General features: G+C 33.2%; 1 protein-coding gene across 2 annotated transcripts in view; it reads right to left on the bottom strand.

Annotated features, from left to right (window-relative positions):
- LOC126881536 (adenylate cyclase type 8) overlaps positions 1-19,116 on the bottom strand; it is a 1,218,021-nt gene that overhangs the window by 543,307 nt on the left and 655,598 nt on the right. The window lies entirely within an intron of this gene.

Below are 19,116 nucleotides of genomic sequence, written 5' to 3'. Positions count from 1 at the left end.
GGTGATATTATTAAATTTAAATAAAAGAAATAAAAATGCAAACGAAATTTTTCATGTCGTAATCGTAATACAGAAGGTGCATTTAAATTAGCAGTCGCAAGGAGATTGTTTCAGGACGAGGAAAGATTTCGAGAATATTTTAGATTTTCCAGGGATTTATTTGAAAATGTATTCCAATTTATAAGATGATATTACTAAAAAACCCTACAACAGAAGACAACATCCGATTTCTGCAGAAGAAAAATTAAGCATAACTTTGAAGTAAGCTTTTTTTATTTAGAGAAAAAATAAAAACACAGTTAAGGACAAAAAAGAAAACTTCTTAAAAATGTAAAGTATATCATAAATATATCTTACATTTGTACATTGCTATTAATTGATTCTGGCGAAAATACAAACGCATACACGCTCTGATATCCTATATTGGTATCCAAAGAATTTTCGCCACAAGCGAAAACAATTCATGTACCTATTTAGTTCATTTTCAGCCAGATCAATTTCATATCGCGAAATAATATTCATCACTTCAACTTTTATTCTTGCCTTTTCAATCCTAGGAAATTTCCTAGGTGTATCTATTTAGGGTATTTTGAACACTTTCAAAAAACAGGTGTATATAAAAATCACATGTTTCCGACTTTTTAATAAGTTTTTCAATCAAAGCGGTTCGTCCCTCTCGTCCCACTTTTAATTCACTCATAATGAGAGATCTCTGTTTTTAGACATTGACTTTTTTTCGGTTAGTAGACTCCTTGTCAGACTAAAATTTCAGAGATTTCTCTTGTGTGAAAGTTATTGAACATTTTTATTTTATATTACCATTACATTGACAAAAATGGTTTCGAAGAAAAAGGACCTAGCAAGTGTATATTTCTGGCTCATAGAGCCAGGAGTAATAAATCGCCTAATGTAGATAGTAATAGAAATAGATTTTTGGTACCGTTGAAGCATATGGTGTCGTTGAAAGGCACTATTGAAAGGTTTATTGTAGGTACCTTTTGTTAAAGGCAACTTGCTTTTCTCTTTGAATATTTACCCAAAGTATTGACCTGAAACAGGTCAATTTACAGAGAACTATTTACATTTGTACATATCTAAAAATACGAAAATAGAATTTAAAAAAATGAGATATTCAAAGCATACTTTAATAGTGATCAGGGATCTGTAGAATGGCAAGACTAAATTGTGTCACGTGTTGAATAATAACGATACACTTTATTTTGTACCAACGTTGTTTTATTATAATGCATGCTTCAGTTTAATAAATAATACATAGTAATAATACCAATTAATCTAAATACCAACTAAATACTTATACTATCAATTTGATAAAAATAACTTTTTTCATTTACTTTGTGCAATTAAAAATATGCCAAATCATGTAAACTTATTTTTATTTGATTAAAATTAGCTTACCACCATGTTGTACACTGTGAGTTCAGCTGAACGTTTGCGTCCAAATCAAATCTGAGTTGATTCCAGCGCACACCGTCGACGTACGCTGCTGTCGGTCTTCAGAGCGCGCAACAGTTGGGACTTTGGGACGCAACCTTCAGAAGCTTGTGTCCCAAGCTTGACACATCGTTCTACACATTTTTTGTGGCAGTTATATTTCTCAATCTCAATGTTAAAAGGGTCTAAGTTAGGATTCTTAATAAAATCTCGCAGATTGTCACTCGAAAATCTAGAGAATATGGGTGGTTCTGTAAGGTGATATGTTTCTAGAAGCTTAACTCAAAGTAGTCGTTTGAATAAAAAATTTTATAGAAGATTTGCTACAAAGACAAATTCATCAGAGTCTCACGTGCAAGATCGAACCGTGTAGTTTTACTTTTGTCCTTAAAGCATTGAATTTTATTTTTGTAAAATTCACTGTTTTGCCTGTTCATAAGTTTTGCCTGTTCATTGTTTCATAAGTTTCATATATTTGTCATGATAGGCTTTTAAAAGCTGAATCATTCTTGTATGTTAAATTATTGGAATCGAAGCCTTTTTTCCATATTTACTCCAATTGCAATTGCAATCTGTTTGACGATACCGGAAAATTCTGGCCCTTTCTTAGTGAGTTTTTTATCCTCTTCCAACCACAAAACTTCATCACTTTTTTATATTTCGGTAAAACATTCGCAGGTATATTAAATTTGATGGTTGCCCAAAAATGGTGCCGTCCACAGCACATCTTGCAACGGCCCTGATTCATCTATTTATCTATTTTAATAGTATATTACTTTATGAGGCGGAGAAGTTCTTGACGCGCCCGATATTACGCGCCGAACGAAGTGAGGCGCGTAATAGAGGGCAAGTCAAGAAAAGTCGCTTCTTTGCCGAATAAAGTATACTATTTTTTCTTCAAACGTAGCAATTTTCAACCATAAATAGTACAATTCATACGCTATTTTTACTCGAAATTAACTGTGACAACTATCAAAGTCGTCTAGATGTTAGAAATTAAAATAATTAAGTCGTCGGTGGGATTTGCGTCTCCCTGGTTACAGTTGTTTGACAGTTGTTTGCAATTATTATTACGACGAACTTCAGCAACACTTTTAATTGATGGAGGCGGAAACCTAGAATGCCTCAAACGACATGGGGGCTGGAAATCAAGCACGGTTGCCGAAGGATATATAGAGGATTCAATAAGAAATAAGAACGATAATGCTCAAAAAATTTTAAACCCTCATGATTCGCCAACATCGGGAATGATTGCTGAAAGTTGTGCTCGACCATCAGTATCATCAACAATTACCAATGCGTCTCAAGAGTCGGGAACATTTTTGCACGGTTTCAATTTTGAAAATGCCTCATTAACTAATTGTACTTTTAATATTACTATAAATAAAAATGATGTTTAATTGTTGTTAATGACATTTGTATTGTTGCTTTGTGACATGTTTCATATTGTTGCCATGACAACATTTTTCCCTCCGCCGTAAAGAAATGGGAAAAAAAACTGCTGCCGGCGGAGACATCAAACTTTGACAGGATCAAGTTAGATAAGTAATGTCATCATTATTTGACGTTTGAAGAAAAAAATCTTTAATGTACGAACAACATTAATAATAAAGTAAGACACCCCACCAAACAAACGAAAATTACACGCACGGACTCACAAAGCGGGAAATTTCAAAGGGGTTGGGGAGACTGAAAAAACAAATAAAACTTTAAATATCGTTTAAATTTGTACTTGACAACATTTTAAGTTTTCTTTAATTGCTCTTAGATCGAGTTAGCCCATATTTTATTCCAAATAAAATAAATTAAAATTTCCATAAAAATCAGATATTTCAAATTTAAGGTAGTTAGGGAGGCAGAAAATTCGTTCAGAAAAAAAATTAATAATACTAATACATATGCTAAAAAATAACACTAGCAACTTTTTCACGCTATTAGATATACCAGGGGTCCGTGGGCCGCATGCGGCCCTTTAGACATTTTTTTGCGGCCCGCGGAAAAAAATTTAATCGAATTCAATACAAAACATTAATAAATTAAACTAATTAAATAAATACTAACTTATTAATGTTTTGTATTTTGATAACGATTTCCGAAGTGGAAATCGAAACATCAAATAAATTTACCTAATTTCAAACTTAAAATGTGGTTTATTCAAACTTATATGTATTATATAAAAGCATTTATAAAAATGAAAAAAATTTTTGTTAATCGAGACCTTCCTCTGGAGCTGAGGATAAGAGCCTTAAGATGCTACGTGTTCTTGACTTTGTTGTATGAGCTGGACACTAAAAGTATACAATATAAAGAAGTTGGAAACATTTGAGATGTGGTGCTATAGAAGGATCTTGAAAATACCATGGATCCAACGAGTAACAAATGCAGAAGTGTTAAGAAGGCTACAAAAGGCTAGAGAGGTGATAAAGAATATCAAAACAAGAAAGCTGGAATATTTGGGCCATACTACCAGAGGTGCTAAATATAACATATTGAGGTTCATAATGCAGGGTAAAAGATCCATAGATAGAAGAAGAATTTCCGGGCTGAGAAAGTTAAGAGTAAGTTTTCAGAGAAGCCGCCAAGAAGGTACGGATATCTGTGATGATAGCCAACCTCCGATAGAAAAAGGAACTACAAGAAGAAAAAGACATAACTTCAAGAATACTTTATGAAAATATGAGTTTGACCGGAGTAAAATTACCAGAAATACAGCATCTTTAATATCCATATCTTCGACTAACTTTGCAGCAGCTTGACAGTAGTGAGAAACGTTTAACAGCTGTTCCCTTCTCTTTTGTAAATTACTCCGCAATTCAAAAACATATTTCGATGTGCATCACGATTTGACAAACGAAAAAGAAATTGAAAATAAATGTTGTCAAAACTTTAAACGCGTTTTTGTCAAAACTGCGTTTTTCAAAGGCGGTGAATAACTCAAAAACTACTTGACAGATCCACCGTAAACTTATCATAGATTTTCTTTAGACATTTCGTGAGGTAACGTTGTCAGGATACTTTTTATTGTATGCTTATTTTTGGTTTAACAATAATGAACATGTTGATTTTCACCCTTTCTTACAAACAATTTCGTTATTTTGACTTCTGAGTGATGTCAAAAATTAAAAAATAGTTCAAACTAAAAAACTCGACAGCGTTACCTCAAGAAACTCATATGCTAATATATATATACGGGGTGTCATATCGGCTGACGCCGCATCCCCACACCTAACCGCCATCTACTTCTATCCTGGGCATCTTTCTCTTCCAAATCTCGGTGTTCCATGGCCTTCCTTATCGTGTCATTCCAGGATAGTCTTGGTCTTCCCCTTTTCTTCCTACCTAGGGGTTTCCATTTCAGGAGTTTCTTTGGCCATCGTTGGTCGTCCATTCTAAGTAAGTGACCGAACCATTTTAGGCTTCTTCTCTCGAGCCTGTCTACCGCTGTATCGTGTGCCTGCATCCTTCTTCTTATTTCTTCGTTACGTATTCTGTCCAATCGGGAGATTCCAGCACTTCTACGTATGTAGTCCATTTCCACAGCATTGATCCTTCTTCTGGACTCCGCTGTTAATGTCCAGACTTCGCTTCCATACATGAGTACCGATTCCACAAATGTCTTCCCTATTCTTAATTTTGTAGTTCTGGATATATTTTTATCCCACCACACGGAATTCAAGCAACCTACTACCTTCCTACTTTGTTCAACTCGCCTTTGAATTTCTTTGTTGCCTAGGCCTTCTCTGTTTATTACAGCTCCCAGATATTTGAATTCTTCAACCTGTTTAATTGATGTGTTCTCTGTTATTAGGATTTCAAAGTGGGCGTCAGAATTCACGACTAGATATTCTGTTTTTTCTATATTTATATTTAATCTCCATTTTTTGTAGGTTGAATACAGGCGGGTTAACATGAATTCCCTGTCATACGAATCTTGTGCCAGTACTGCTTGATCGTCAGCAAAGTGGATGTTAAACAGGCAGTCATCTCCGATCATGATTCCCATTAGTCCACAACTTCTTTTCCATTCTTTTAAAGCGACTTCCAAGTATATGTTAAATAGCAACGGTGATAAGCTACACCCTTGCTTCAGTCCTTTTTCTATTTTTATTCCTTCAGATAGTTGTGTGCCAATCTTGACATATCCCACATTATCGCTGTACAATGATTTGATAATATGTATAATAGCCGGACTAACTTTCATTTCAACAAGGGCATGCCACAACTTGTTTCTAGGGACGGAGTCATATGCCTTTTCCAAGTCTATGAAGGCAATGTGAGTTTCTTCATTTACGCTCGTCCTTTTCTCTATAAGTTGTTGGATATAGAGAAAAGGACTCATATGCTAATAACATATTTTAAAATTGTTTGTTTCGTTTGCAATGATCAAATGAAGAGTTCTGATATCTACTGCAAAATCCATTTTTTGAGGCGTCTGTAAAAATTTCCCACCGGTGACTTATTTTTCAATATTTGGCCTTGAAATTTTTTTTTTAATATTTTTTAATTGTACTGAATATTTTATTTAAATTAAAAATAAAATAATTATACCATAGTTTACAAAAATCACAACAATGTGCTTGAAATGTTGATTTCAAACCCCTTCCCCCTCCAAATTAGTAAAAAGTTAAAAATTCGAACATGTTAAGGTAATAAATATTGCGGCCCTCGGTAATAGACCTCAAAAATTTGTGGCCTTTACTAAAAAAAGTTTGCCCACCCCTGAGATATACCATTTCCAACTTTTATTTTTTCGATGCACCCTACTGGATCCTATTTTTTGACGAAGTAAGTCTACACCATTATAATTTTTTATTAAACATCAGCCTCAGGTCTAGTCGATACTTTTGGTATTACTGTAATAACAAGAGCGACTTTTGGCTTATTTTAGAATGACCCTGAAGATGTTCTGAGAGCGATATTACTTCTGACATTCAGTTAGGTTTGTTATCAATAGAGCTCGGGAAATATCCACTTAAAAAACCCTACAATATGCATGCAAATATGCACAAAAAACAGTTGAAATATGCACTAAAATATGCTTTTATGTATTTAATGCGTATTAAGATAAACCGCAGTAATCCTTGTTTTGAAGGTAATTAATTATTTATTTTATAGCCTGGGCTGATTTTCGGAGAATAGGCCATTTTTGGGAAAAGTTATTTACCACCAATTTTATTGCTGGAATCGAATCTTATGATCCTATATATTAATAATATAGGTATACAAAGTCCGCAGATAGTGTGCTACTTTTTTTATAAAAAAAATGGCGCCCGAAAATCGTGTTTTTTTCAATTATTGCTCTATAACGCCGAAGATTTTAACTTTACAACAAAAACACCCAAATAAAAATTAACCGTGATTAAATTCTGCATAGAGACGTGTTTTTCTCAATCTGCTCCGACGAAAATTTTCCTAGGAAAATGCTGGTTTTCCCAACAAAATCTTTAATTTTCAAAGAAAGTTTTAGATAAGTATATATAATATAATATATAATAAATAAATAATTTGGTGACTTAAAAGCCTTTTTGGTTTAGATTATAGTTCCAGAAGCTGGTGAAAATTAAACTAATATTTTAGCAACAATTCAATTTTTAATTAATAATTTACGGTCACAATAATAACCAAAATAATTATAATACACTGATCAAACTTTGAAATATTATTCGCGGTGTGCAAGTACTTGGAAAGGAAACGAGAAACGACCGTGCGCGAGTCGCGCAGAAATATTGAAACTATCTTAAATAATTCATATTTTCAATTGAAATTGTCAAATTGACGTATATTTCATACCTTCTGTCAGTGAAGCAGAAAAATTATATATTGCTCCACAATATTGATATGATATGCAATTATTATATAAAGGTAAATTTAATTAATTGTATTTTGAGTGCAGTACTGCATTTTAATAACTAATTTTATTTACTACATACAATTGTTCACGTTTTCATAACATAACCTGAATCTTATTTTTTCTTCTTACTATTTTTTTGGACTATGGCCTTGACAATTATCCAGTAACCAGGACTAATATAATTGGCCAATATAATTAAAAGTGCGAATAAAAGTACAGAGCGAAGAAATAGGGGTCGCTTTGCCGAACTTGCACGGTCCCAATAAAGATGAGATGCCTATTTAACATTTTGTCGACAAAATATTATTTTTTTATTTTTTTTTTCAAAATCTTTAGATGTTTAAAAAAATAGTTATAAACAAATTAATGTTTCTCAGAAAGTTTTTATTATATTATAATTTTAAAAAATAGCTAAAATGCGCATTTAAAATATCTTGAAAATTAATGCTTTAAAACTTCTTTGTAACCATTTGCAAAAAAGTTATGAAATAGCAAAATAAACATACGACTACTACGGTGTTTATATATTTTTTTAAATTCTTTCAAAGCGTAGAAGTGAGTTTAAAGTACAAGCTAATTATTTACAAAAAAATATCGATTATCGGTTTAATGGTTATATTTTAATTAACGTTTATAAATATATTTTTTTGTAATTTACACGCGTGAAAGTAGACTAATACAGTACTGTAGCTAAAATTTTCACTCGGAGCGACGACCGGCCGCGCAACGTACACTTTTAATAAATAATGTATGCTGCGTGTCAGTCGCTTCGAGTGAACATTTTAGCTCCGACTCTGTATCAGGCCTACTTTTGCGCTAAAAATTACAAAAAAAAGTAATTTTAATCTTTGATTAAAATATAACCATTGCACTAATTTTTGACATTCTTTGTGAGTAATTAGTTTGTACCATAGACTCACATTTAAGCTTTGAAACAATTAAAACAAATTATAAACAACGGAGCAATCGTATATTTACTTTTCTGTTTCATAACTTTTTTGCAAATGGTTGCAAAAATTTTTTAAAGCATTCATTTTCAAGACCTATGAAATACGCATTTTAAGTATTTTTAAAATTAGAATATAATAAACAATTTCTGAGAAATGTTAATTTGTTTATAAATTTTTTTTAAACATTTAAAGATTATGCAAAAAAATGAAAAAATTTATATTTTGTTGACAAAATATTAAATAGGCAACACACCTTTATAATCTTTCTAAGTTTGATCAATGTCTCATGATTATTTTGGTTGTTATTGCGACTGTAAATTGTTAATTTACAATTGAATTGTTGCTAAAATATTCGTTTCATTTTCACCGGCTTTTGAATTTATAATCTATACCAAGAAAGCTTTTATTTCACCAAGCTATATAATTATTGATAAATAATTACTGGCCCAAAAAAATTATTTGAAAATTCGAGATTTTGTTGGGAAACCCACATTTTCCGAGGAAAATTTTCGTCGGAGCAAATCGGGAAAAACATGCCTCTATGTAGAATTAAATTGGGGTGAATTTTTATTTGAGTGTTTTTGGTGTAAAGCTAAAATCTTCGGAGTTATAGAGCAATAATTGAAAAAAATACGATTTATCGGCGCCATTTTGTTTATAAAAAAAGTAGCACACTATCTGCGGAGTTTGCATACCTATATTAATAATATATAGGATCTTATAATTCGATTCCAGCAATAACATTGCTGGTAAATAACCTTTCTTTGTACTTTACTAATTAGACCAGCGTATTATAACTATATTTTTTTTCAAAATTTAAAGATTATGCAAAAAAAAAGAAAAATTTACATTTTTTCGATAAAATATTAAATAAGCATCTCATCTTTATAATCTTTATAAGTTTGATCAATGTATCATTATTATTTTGGTTATTATTGCGATCGTAAATTGTTAATTAACAATTGAATTGTTGCTAAAATATTCGTTTAATTTTCACCGGCTTCTGGAATTACAATCTATACCAAGAGAGCTTTGATGTCACTAAGTTATTTAATTATTGATTAATAATTACTTACCTAAAACTTTATTTGAAAATTAGAGTTTTTGTTATGAAAACCCGTATTTTCCGAGGGACATTTTCGTCGGAGCAAATCGTGAAAAAGAGATCTCTATGCATAATTTGATTGTGGTGAATTTTTATTTGGGTGTTTTTGTTGTAAAGTTAAAATATTCTGAGTTATAGAGCAATAATTGAAAAAAATACGATTTGTCGGCGCCATTTTGTTTATAAAAAAAGTAGCACAATGTCTGCGGACTTTGCATACTGATATTATTAATATATTGGATCTTATAATTCGATTCCAGCAATAAAATTGCTGGTAAATAACTTTTCCATGAATTTTGCTAATTAGCCCAGAGTATTATGCCAATGGCCTCAGCTGTCGAAGCATTTAAGCTAAATAAAAAAATATTTATTTTATGCTAAAGTCACAAAAAATATCATTATATTAATTTTCTTTATCATTCATTAATAATTTACAACGCATCATCATTATTTATTACAATTGGAAAAGTGAAAGGATACCCATGAACGATCACATCAATCACTTATTTTGTATTTGCTGTCTTTTTCTATAAATAACAAACGTTTGTTATAGAAAAATATAGCAAATAAAAAATAAGTGATTGATGTGATCGTTCATGGGTATTCTTTCATTTTTCCGACTATATAATCTTTTTACAATTAAACTATACATTATTAATTTTCTAAATTTTCTACAGACAAACTGAGCCGTCTATCTGATAAAAATTTTTTATACACGGAAAAACTTTTTTCTACTCCACATGACACATGAAGTTAAAGGAGCAAACTTATATTGTATAATTAAGGGTTCTATGTATAAAATTAAATTATCTTCACATTTCCCACCTTAATAATGTTATTTATTTAAATTATTTTTTGTTATCCCTCATTTTTCTGTGCAGAACACTGTGCAGAATTTTTTATATACTTTGTTGGTTTCCCCAAGGTGTTTAATTTTTTCATTTAATGAATAATTTGATAATTTCAATACTTTGGCCTAATAAAATGTTTGTCTTTTCTAACTTAGTAATTGTTTCAACAATATTTACTCAATTGATTTGGATATGTGTCATAATATTACTTTTTAATAACGGTTTTTGTAAAACATCCACACATTTTTTTTATAGCACCTGAGTTATCTACATCTAAACTACAAATAGACCAGTAACGATCTGCGAAAAAACGAGGTCCATGTCACCAGCCCCCCCTTTTTCGATTTGAGGGTCAAAAAAAAGCTCATTCGTTTGTATTGCGTTAGTACTGGATTGTATCACCCTTCATTCGTTTGTACTGCCCCCACCCTTTTAAATCTGCCTGGAGGGGCTGGTGACATGCCATCCCCCCCTTTTTCGATCTGGGGGTCCGGGATGGGTATGTTCGTTTGTACTGCGTTAGTATCGGATTGTATCGCCCTTATTTTGTTTGTACTGCCCCCACCCGTCTAGATTGGCCTGGGGGGGCCAGTGACATGCTACCCTCTACTCTGCACTTTTTGCCTTCTGAATGTCGAAAATAGGCTATTTCGTTTGTACTGCGTTAGTACTGGATTGTATCACCCTTCATTCGTTTGTACTGCCCCCACCCTTTTAAATCTGCCTGGAGGGGCTGGTGACATGCCATCCCCCCCTTTTTCGATCTGGGGGTCCGGGATGGGTATGTTCGTTTGTACTGCGTTAGTATCGGATTGTATCGCCCTTATTTTGTTTGTACTGCCCCCACCCGTCTAGATTGGCCTGGGGGGGCCAGTGACATGCTACCCTCTACTCTGCACTTTTTGCCTTCTGAATGTCGAAAATAGGCTATTTCGTTTGTACTGCGTTAGTACTCGATTGTATCACCCTTCATTCGTTTGTACTGCCCCCACCCTTTTAAATCTGCCTGGAGGGGCTGGTGACATGCCATCCCCCCTTTTTCGATCTGGGGGTCCGGGATGGGTATGTTCGTTTGTACTGCGTTAGTATCGGATTGTATCGCCCTTATTTTGTTTGTACTGCCCCCACCCGTCTAGATTGGCCTGGGGGGGCCAGTGACATGCTACCCTCTACTCTGCACTTTTTGCCTTCTGAATGTCGAAAATAGGCTATTTCGTTTGTACTGCGTTAGTACTGGATTGTATCACCCTTCATTCGTTTGTACTGCCTCCACCCTTTTAAATCTGCCTGGAGGGGCTGGTGACATGCCATCCCCCCTTTTTCGATTTGAGGGTCAAAAAAAAGCTCATTCGTTTGTATTGCGTTAGTACTGGATTGTATCACCCTTCATTCGTTTGTACTGCCCCCACCCTTTTAAATCTGCCTGGAGGGGCTGGTGACATGCCACCACTCTTTTTCGATATGGGGGTCCGGGATGGGTATGTTCGTTTGTACTACGCTATTATCGGATTGTATCGCCCTTATTTTGTTTGTACCGCCCCCACCCGTCTAGATTGGCCTGGGGGGTCAGTGACATGCTACCCCTCTACTATGCATTCTTTGCCATCTGAATGTCAAAAATAGGCTATTTCGTTTGTACTGCGTTAGTACTGAATTGTACCGCCCTTATTTTGTTTGTACTACCCCTACCCTTCCACATTTAAAACAGAGAAGGATTAGTGCTAGGAGTAAGGACACAAAATCAGCCAAACCTTGCACATAGTAACACCGCGGGTGTAAAATCTGGTAAATTCGTCAAAAATGAAACGAATTAAATTTTGAAACTGAAAAACAGGCTTGCAAGCCACTCTCCACTCTCCATGGGGAATGGAAATTTACCCCCTCAGATGGATCTCGGAGTAGTAGCGATTTGAAAAATGGTACATGTATTTGTTGGAGATATTTTGAACACCATTTTCAATCAGAAATCAGAGCAGCGACCTTGTCTTTTCCTACTAGGAAGAAATTTATCCATCCCCTCAATAAATTTTACAGTTTCAGACGCTATCGATATGAAAATCAAAGATCTTATGCGGTGCAATCCGAAATGCACTCTTCGTTGTACAATTTCAACCTCTCTGGATAACTGATTAACTAAACATACATACGGCAGAATTCATTGGAATCGAAAATTATTAAAAGTATTTGGAACATTAAATGAAAAATTCCCACAATCAATATCTTTCTTACCATCTAATGTCAGAGACCACATAACAATAATTGCCGCTGCTATGTTATGGTAATTTGTTTTCTAGAAAGGTTTGTATTTTTCGTTTATGACTGCAATAAAATTCAGAATTTCCGTATTTCATTTGTAAAATAAATATAGTGTCAAAAACTTGCTTATACATTTGACGCACTGTCCGTCAACGTGTTAATTGACTCTACAGATTCAGTGCCAAAACGAGACATTCTTATAGAAAAATATTTGCAAGTATATTAAATGCTAAACTGACCTATTAAATAAACAATGACATTGCAATTTTCGATTTCTACTATGGAATTATCGCTGTATACACGAGGGCGGATCTGTTTTGAGGTGGATGTGAGAGGTGGCATTCCGATTTTTGCAGATAAAATTAGGTGACAACTTCAGTAATTATAATTGACTTATGCTCCTTCTCAAATATGTTTGGAACATTATTAAAAAAATTTAAATATTTAAAAATTTCGAAAAACATCGATTTTTTTCAACTTTCATTGCTTGTAACTTAAAAACGATTCATTTTGGAACAAAGTCATAGGGAAATAAAATAAAGATAATTGAATTTTGTATGATATACGACACGACTGGTATAAAATATCTTAAATGATGATCCTTTCTGCAAAATAGCAATAAATACAAAATAAGAGGGCAAAATAAACCTCTTTTTATTCAATGTTTTTCAACCACTTTGGTTGCACTTAGAACCTTCGTATTTTACTTAGAAAATTCTTAAACATACTCAATCCGTCCACCAAATTTCATTAAAATCGACATAATAGATTTTGCATAATAATTTTGCAATCTAAATTTTTTTAGAAAAAGTTCAAATTTTTTAAAAAACAAAAAGTAGACCTGTTAGAAGTTTGCTAATTTTTTTACATATCGAGAGGTACTTTACCAACCAATACACTTAACAAAATTAAAATCGGATTATTTAAGCGGCCTCAGCACTGTTTTAAGGATATAAACAATTTTTTGCTTATAAACAAATATAGTGAGGACGTTTGAGTTGGAATAAATTCATTTTCTCGAGAATTGGCAACTCTGGAGATAAATCCCTAAACAGGTCGATTTTTATATTTAAATTATAATTTTTGGGATATCTATCATACTACTAACGTCATCCATCTGGGTGTGATGACGTAATCGATGATTTTTTTAAATGAAAATGTGGGTCGTGTGCTAGCTTATCTGAAAGATTATTCAATTCTCTATGTATTACGTAATTATTTATACAGGGTGCCAAAATTTTTTTTTAATTAATTGAGACAAACAGAAGGAAGTGTTTAATTTAGTTAATTCGAGATACATTTTACTGTTGTCCTAAAACAGAAAAAAAATGTTTATTTGATAAATAACAGAAAAATGAATTTATTCGTACTAATTAACTCAAACGTCCTCACTGTATTTGTTTATAAGCCAAAAAATTGTGTATAACTTTAAAACATTGCTGAGGCCGATTAAATAAACCAACTTAAGTTCTGTAAAGTGTATTAGATAGGTAGGGCGTATCTTTAAATGTAAAAAAATTAGCAAACTTCTAAATAATGGTCTACTTTTTGTTCAGAAAGTTTATAAAAATTTTTAACTTTTTTAAAAAAATTTAGATTGCAAAATTATTATGCAAAATCTATTAAGTGTATTTTTTAGTCGTATATCATAAAAAATTCAATTATCTTTATTTTATTTCCTTACGACTTTGTTCCAAAATGAATCGTTTTAAAAACGATTGAAAAGTTGAAAAAAATCGATGTTTTTCGAAATTTTTAAATATTTGAATGTTTTTATTAATGTTCCGGACATATTTGAGAAGGAGCATAAGCCAATTATAATTACTGAAGTTGCCACCTAATTTTATCTGCAAAAATCGGAATGCCACCTCTCACATCCACTTCAAAACAGATCCGCCCTGGTCTATACAGCGATAATTCCATAGTAAAAAAATTGAAAATTGCACTGTCATTGTTTATTTAATAGGTCAGTTTGGCATTTCATATATTTGCAAATATTTTTCTATTAAAATGTCTCGTTTTGGCACTGAATTTGTAGAGTCAATTAACACGTTGACGGACAGTGCGTCAAATGTATAATAAGCAAGTTTTGACACTATATTTATTTTGCAAATGGAATACGAAAATTCTGAATCTCATTGCAGTCATAAATGAACAATACAAACCTTTCTAGAAAACAAATTACCATAACATAGCAACAGCAATTATTGTTATCTGGTCTCTCGTATTAGATGGTAGGAAAGACATTGATTGTGGGAATTTTTCATTTAATGTTCCAAATACTTTTAATAATTTTCGATTCCAATGAATTCTGCCGTATGTATGTTTCAGCTAATCAGTTATCCAGAGAGGTTGAAATTGTACAACGAAGAGTGCATTTCGGAATGCGCCGCATGAGATCTTTGATTTTCATATCGATAGTGTGTAAAACTGTAAAATTTATTGAGTTGATGGATAAATTTCTTCCTAGTAGGAAAAGGCAAGGTCGGTTCTCTGATTTCTGATCGAAAATGGTGTTCAAAATATCTCCAACAAATACATGTACCATTTTTCAAATCGGTAGCGTAGAACTACTCCGAGATCCATCTGAGGGTGTAACTTTCCATTCCCCATGGAGAGTGGCTTGCAAGCCTGTTTTTCAGTTTCAAAATGTAATTCGTTACATTTTTGACGAATTTACCAAATTTTACACCCGCGGTGTTACTATAATAGTTTTGGCTAATGTTGTGTCCTTACTCCTAGCATTAATCCTCCCATGTTTTAAATGTAGAAGGGTAGCATGTCACTGGCCCCCAGGCCAATCTAGACGGGTGGGGACGGTACAAACAAAATAAGGGCGATACAATCCGATACTAACGCAGTACAAACGAACATACCCATCCCGGACCACCATATCGAGAAAGGGGGGATGGCATGTCACCAGCCCCTCCAGACAGATTTAAAAGGGTGGAGGCAGTACAAACGAATGAAGAGTGATACAATCCAGTACTAACGCAGTACAAACGAAATAGCCTATTTTCGACGTTCAGAAGGCAAAGAGTGCAGAGTATAGGGTAGCATGTCGCTGGCCCCCTAGGCCAATCTAGACGGGTGGGGGCGGTACAAACAAAATAAGGGCGATACAATCCGATACTAACGCAGTACAAATGAACATACCCATCAAGGACCCCGTGATCGCAAAAAGGGATCCCCCTCCAGTCAGATTTAAAAGGGTGGGGCAGTACAAACGGATGAAGGGTGATATAATCCAGTACTAACGCAGTACAAACGAAATAGCCTACTTTCGACGTCAGATGGCAAAAAGTGCAGATTAGAGGGGTAGCATGTCACTGGCCCCCCAGGCCAATCTAGACGGGTGGGGGCGGTACAAACAAAATAAGGGCGATACAATCCGATACTAACGTAGTTCAAACGAACATACCCATCCCGGACCCCCATATCGAAAAAGGAGGGGATGGCATGTCACTAGCCCCTCCAGGCAGATTTAAAAGGGTGGAGGCAGTACAAACGAATGAAGGGTGATACAATCCAGTACTAATGCAGTACAAACGAAATAGCCTATTTTCGACATTCAGAAGGCAAAAAGTGCAGAGTAGAGGGTAGCATGTCACTGGCCCCCCCAGGCCAATCTAGACGGGTGGGGGCAGTACAAACAAAATAAGGGCGATACAATCCGATACTAACGCAGTACAAACGAACATACCCATCCCGGACCCCCAGATCGAAAAAGGGGGGGGGTGGCATGTCACCAGCCCCTCCAGGCAGATTTAAAAGGGTGGGGGCAGTACAAACGAATGAAGGGTGATACAATCCAGTACTAACGCAATACAAACGAATGAGCTTTTTTTTGACCCTCAAATCGAAAAAGGGGGGGATGGCATGTCACCAGCCCCTCCAGGCAGATTTAAAAGGGTGGGGGCAGTACAAACGAATGAAGGGTGATACAATCCAGTACTAACGCAATACAAACGAATGAGCTTTTTTTTGACCCTCAAATCGAAAAAGGGGGGGCTGGTGACATGGACCTGAAAAAACGTCTATTTTTGGATGTGAGAGGTGGCATTCGGATTTTTGCAGATAAAGTTAGGTGACACCTTCAGTAATAATAATTGACTTATGCTCCTTCTCAAATATGCCCGGAACATTAATAAAAATATTAAAATATTTAAAAATTTCGAAAAACATCGATTTTTTTTCTGTTTTCTTTGCTTATAACTTTAAAACGATTCGTTTTGGAACAAAGTCGTACAGAAATAAAATAAAGATAATTGAATTTTGTATGATATACGACTGGTAAAAAATGTCTTGAGGTATTACCTTTTTTGTAATATAGCAATAAAAACAAAATAAGGGGGCAAAATAAGTCTGTTGTTATTCAATATTTTTTAACCACTTTGGTGGCACTTAGAACCTTAGTAATTCGCTTAGAAAATTATTTGTAACATACTTAAATTGTGTACCAAATTTAATTAAAATCGACGTAATAAATTTTGCATAATAAATTTGCAATCTAAATGTTTTTAAAAAAGTTCAAATTTTTCAAAATCTTTCTGAACAAAAAGTAGACCATTTAGAAGTTGGCTAATTTTTTTACATATAAAGAGGTGCTCTACCTATCTAATACACTTTACAGAATTAAAATGGGATTATTTAAGGGGCCTCAGCAATGTTTTAAATTTATAAACAATTTTTTGGCTTATAAAAAAATAGCTTTGTTTAATAATAAAAAAATTAATTTTTAGCAATGCAAATAATTAAAACCGGTATAATTTGACTTAAACTTTCAAATTCTGTCAGCAGAATTGCTATTTTATTTTTTAATCAAACGTAATTCGCGTTCAAAAATTGCAATTTCTCGATTTTTTGAAAGTTCCACCGCGTTTATCTCGAAAACTATGCATCCTACGAAAAAACTTGTAAGAACATTTTTTGCTTAGAATTACTCAAGAAATATAAAAAAATGTTTTATTTTGCGAAAAATCGATGTTATGTAATTCCTCAAGTTCTTTGTTTATAACAATCTTATCGACATCCGGATCAACTGTTACCCAAAAAATTCGTGTTCTACGGGTCAAAATACATAAAAAACTTGGGTAAGTCCATCTAAATAAAGGAGCCCGTAGCACCCCCTCCTGGCCACAGCACTAATTTGTTTATAAGCCAAAAAATTGTTTATAATTTTAAAACATTGCTGAGGCTGCTTAAATAATCCGATTTTAATTCTGTAAAGTGCATTAGATAGATACAGTACTTCTTTATATGTAAAAAAATTGACAAATCTTTGTATGTTCTAGTTTTTGTTGTGCAAGGTTTTTAAAAATTTTAATTTTTTAACAAAAGTTTAGATTGCAAAATTATTATGCAAAATCTAGTAAGTCAATTTTGATGAAATTTGGTGTACGGTTTTAGCACATTACAAAAATTTTCTAAGCGAATTAGGAAGGTTCCAAGTGTAACCTAAGTGATGGAAAATCTTTGAATAAAGACAGGCTTGTTTTGCCCCATTATTTTATATTTATTGCTATTTGAAGCAAGGGTGATAAGTTAAGACATTTTTAACCAATCGTATCTGATAGAAAATGTAATTATCTATGTTTGATTACTATACGGCTTTGCTCTAACATAAATAGTTTTAAAGTTATAAGCAAAAAAATTAGAAAAAAAAACGAAATTTTTTGAAATTTTTAAATATTTTATTTTTTTTATTAATGTTCCGGGTATATTTGAGAAGGAGCATAATTTAACTATTATTAAAGAAATTATCACCTAACTTTCTCCGCAAAAATCTGAATGCCACCTCTCACATCCATCTAAAAACAGATCCTTACTGGTCTAAAAAATGACGTCTCTAATTCACTCAAAATTATCGGTTATGAAATTTACAAAATTTAACTATGTTTCCCATCTAGTTAGTTATCAGAGGTTCAGGTGGTAAAGGAACATTATGTAAACGATCTTTATACACCTGTACTCGTAGAAGGGCTCGTAAAAATATTTTTTTATATTTGATACAGTACATTTGATACAAGTATTGACCATTGGAAATTCTGTCCTTACAGTTTCTGCTAGTCTATTTAAAGCGTGTGCTAAACAAGTAACAAATTTGAAAAAAACATTTTTAAATATTGTCCCCCTTTGGTCATATTGCTAACATATCACTCAACAATAACACAATTTTTTCACTAACAAAATATGACTGCATATCCCCTTTGTCTTCTTTATTCGTCGTATTTTTGCCTCAAAAATTTTAAAAGACAGAGATTAATGATGTTAGCAGGAAGTGGTTCCACAAGAATATTCAGATTTATTGTTTAGATCTGAGACTTCTCATTTCTCTGTAAATTTTTTTCTGTTGGTATCTTTTGAGGCAAAGAAAAGTCTGAAAATATGCAATTTTAATAAATGCATATGCACTTAAAAAATTTATCCCAAATATGCAAATATGCATTTAATATGCATTTTGCATATTTCCCGACCTCTAGTCATCAAGTATTGTCATATTGTTTGCTGTTTTAATAAAAGTGTTTATACCGAAGTGAAACAATATTATATTTGGGGTTAAACAACAATTATTATTTGTTATCAACATTTAAAACACATTGCGTTGTATGCCTAATTGCACATTCATATGAATGCTCTTTTACTATAACG

The sequence above is a fragment of the Diabrotica virgifera genome, chromosome 3 (genome assembly GCF_917563875.1).
Source record: "Diabrotica virgifera virgifera chromosome 3, PGI_DIABVI_V3a".
In the NCBI taxonomy this organism is placed as follows: Eukaryota; Metazoa; Arthropoda; class Insecta; order Coleoptera; family Chrysomelidae; genus Diabrotica; species Diabrotica virgifera.
Note: the sequence above shows the minus strand (reverse complement) of the source record. Positions and strands in the feature narration are given on the sequence as shown.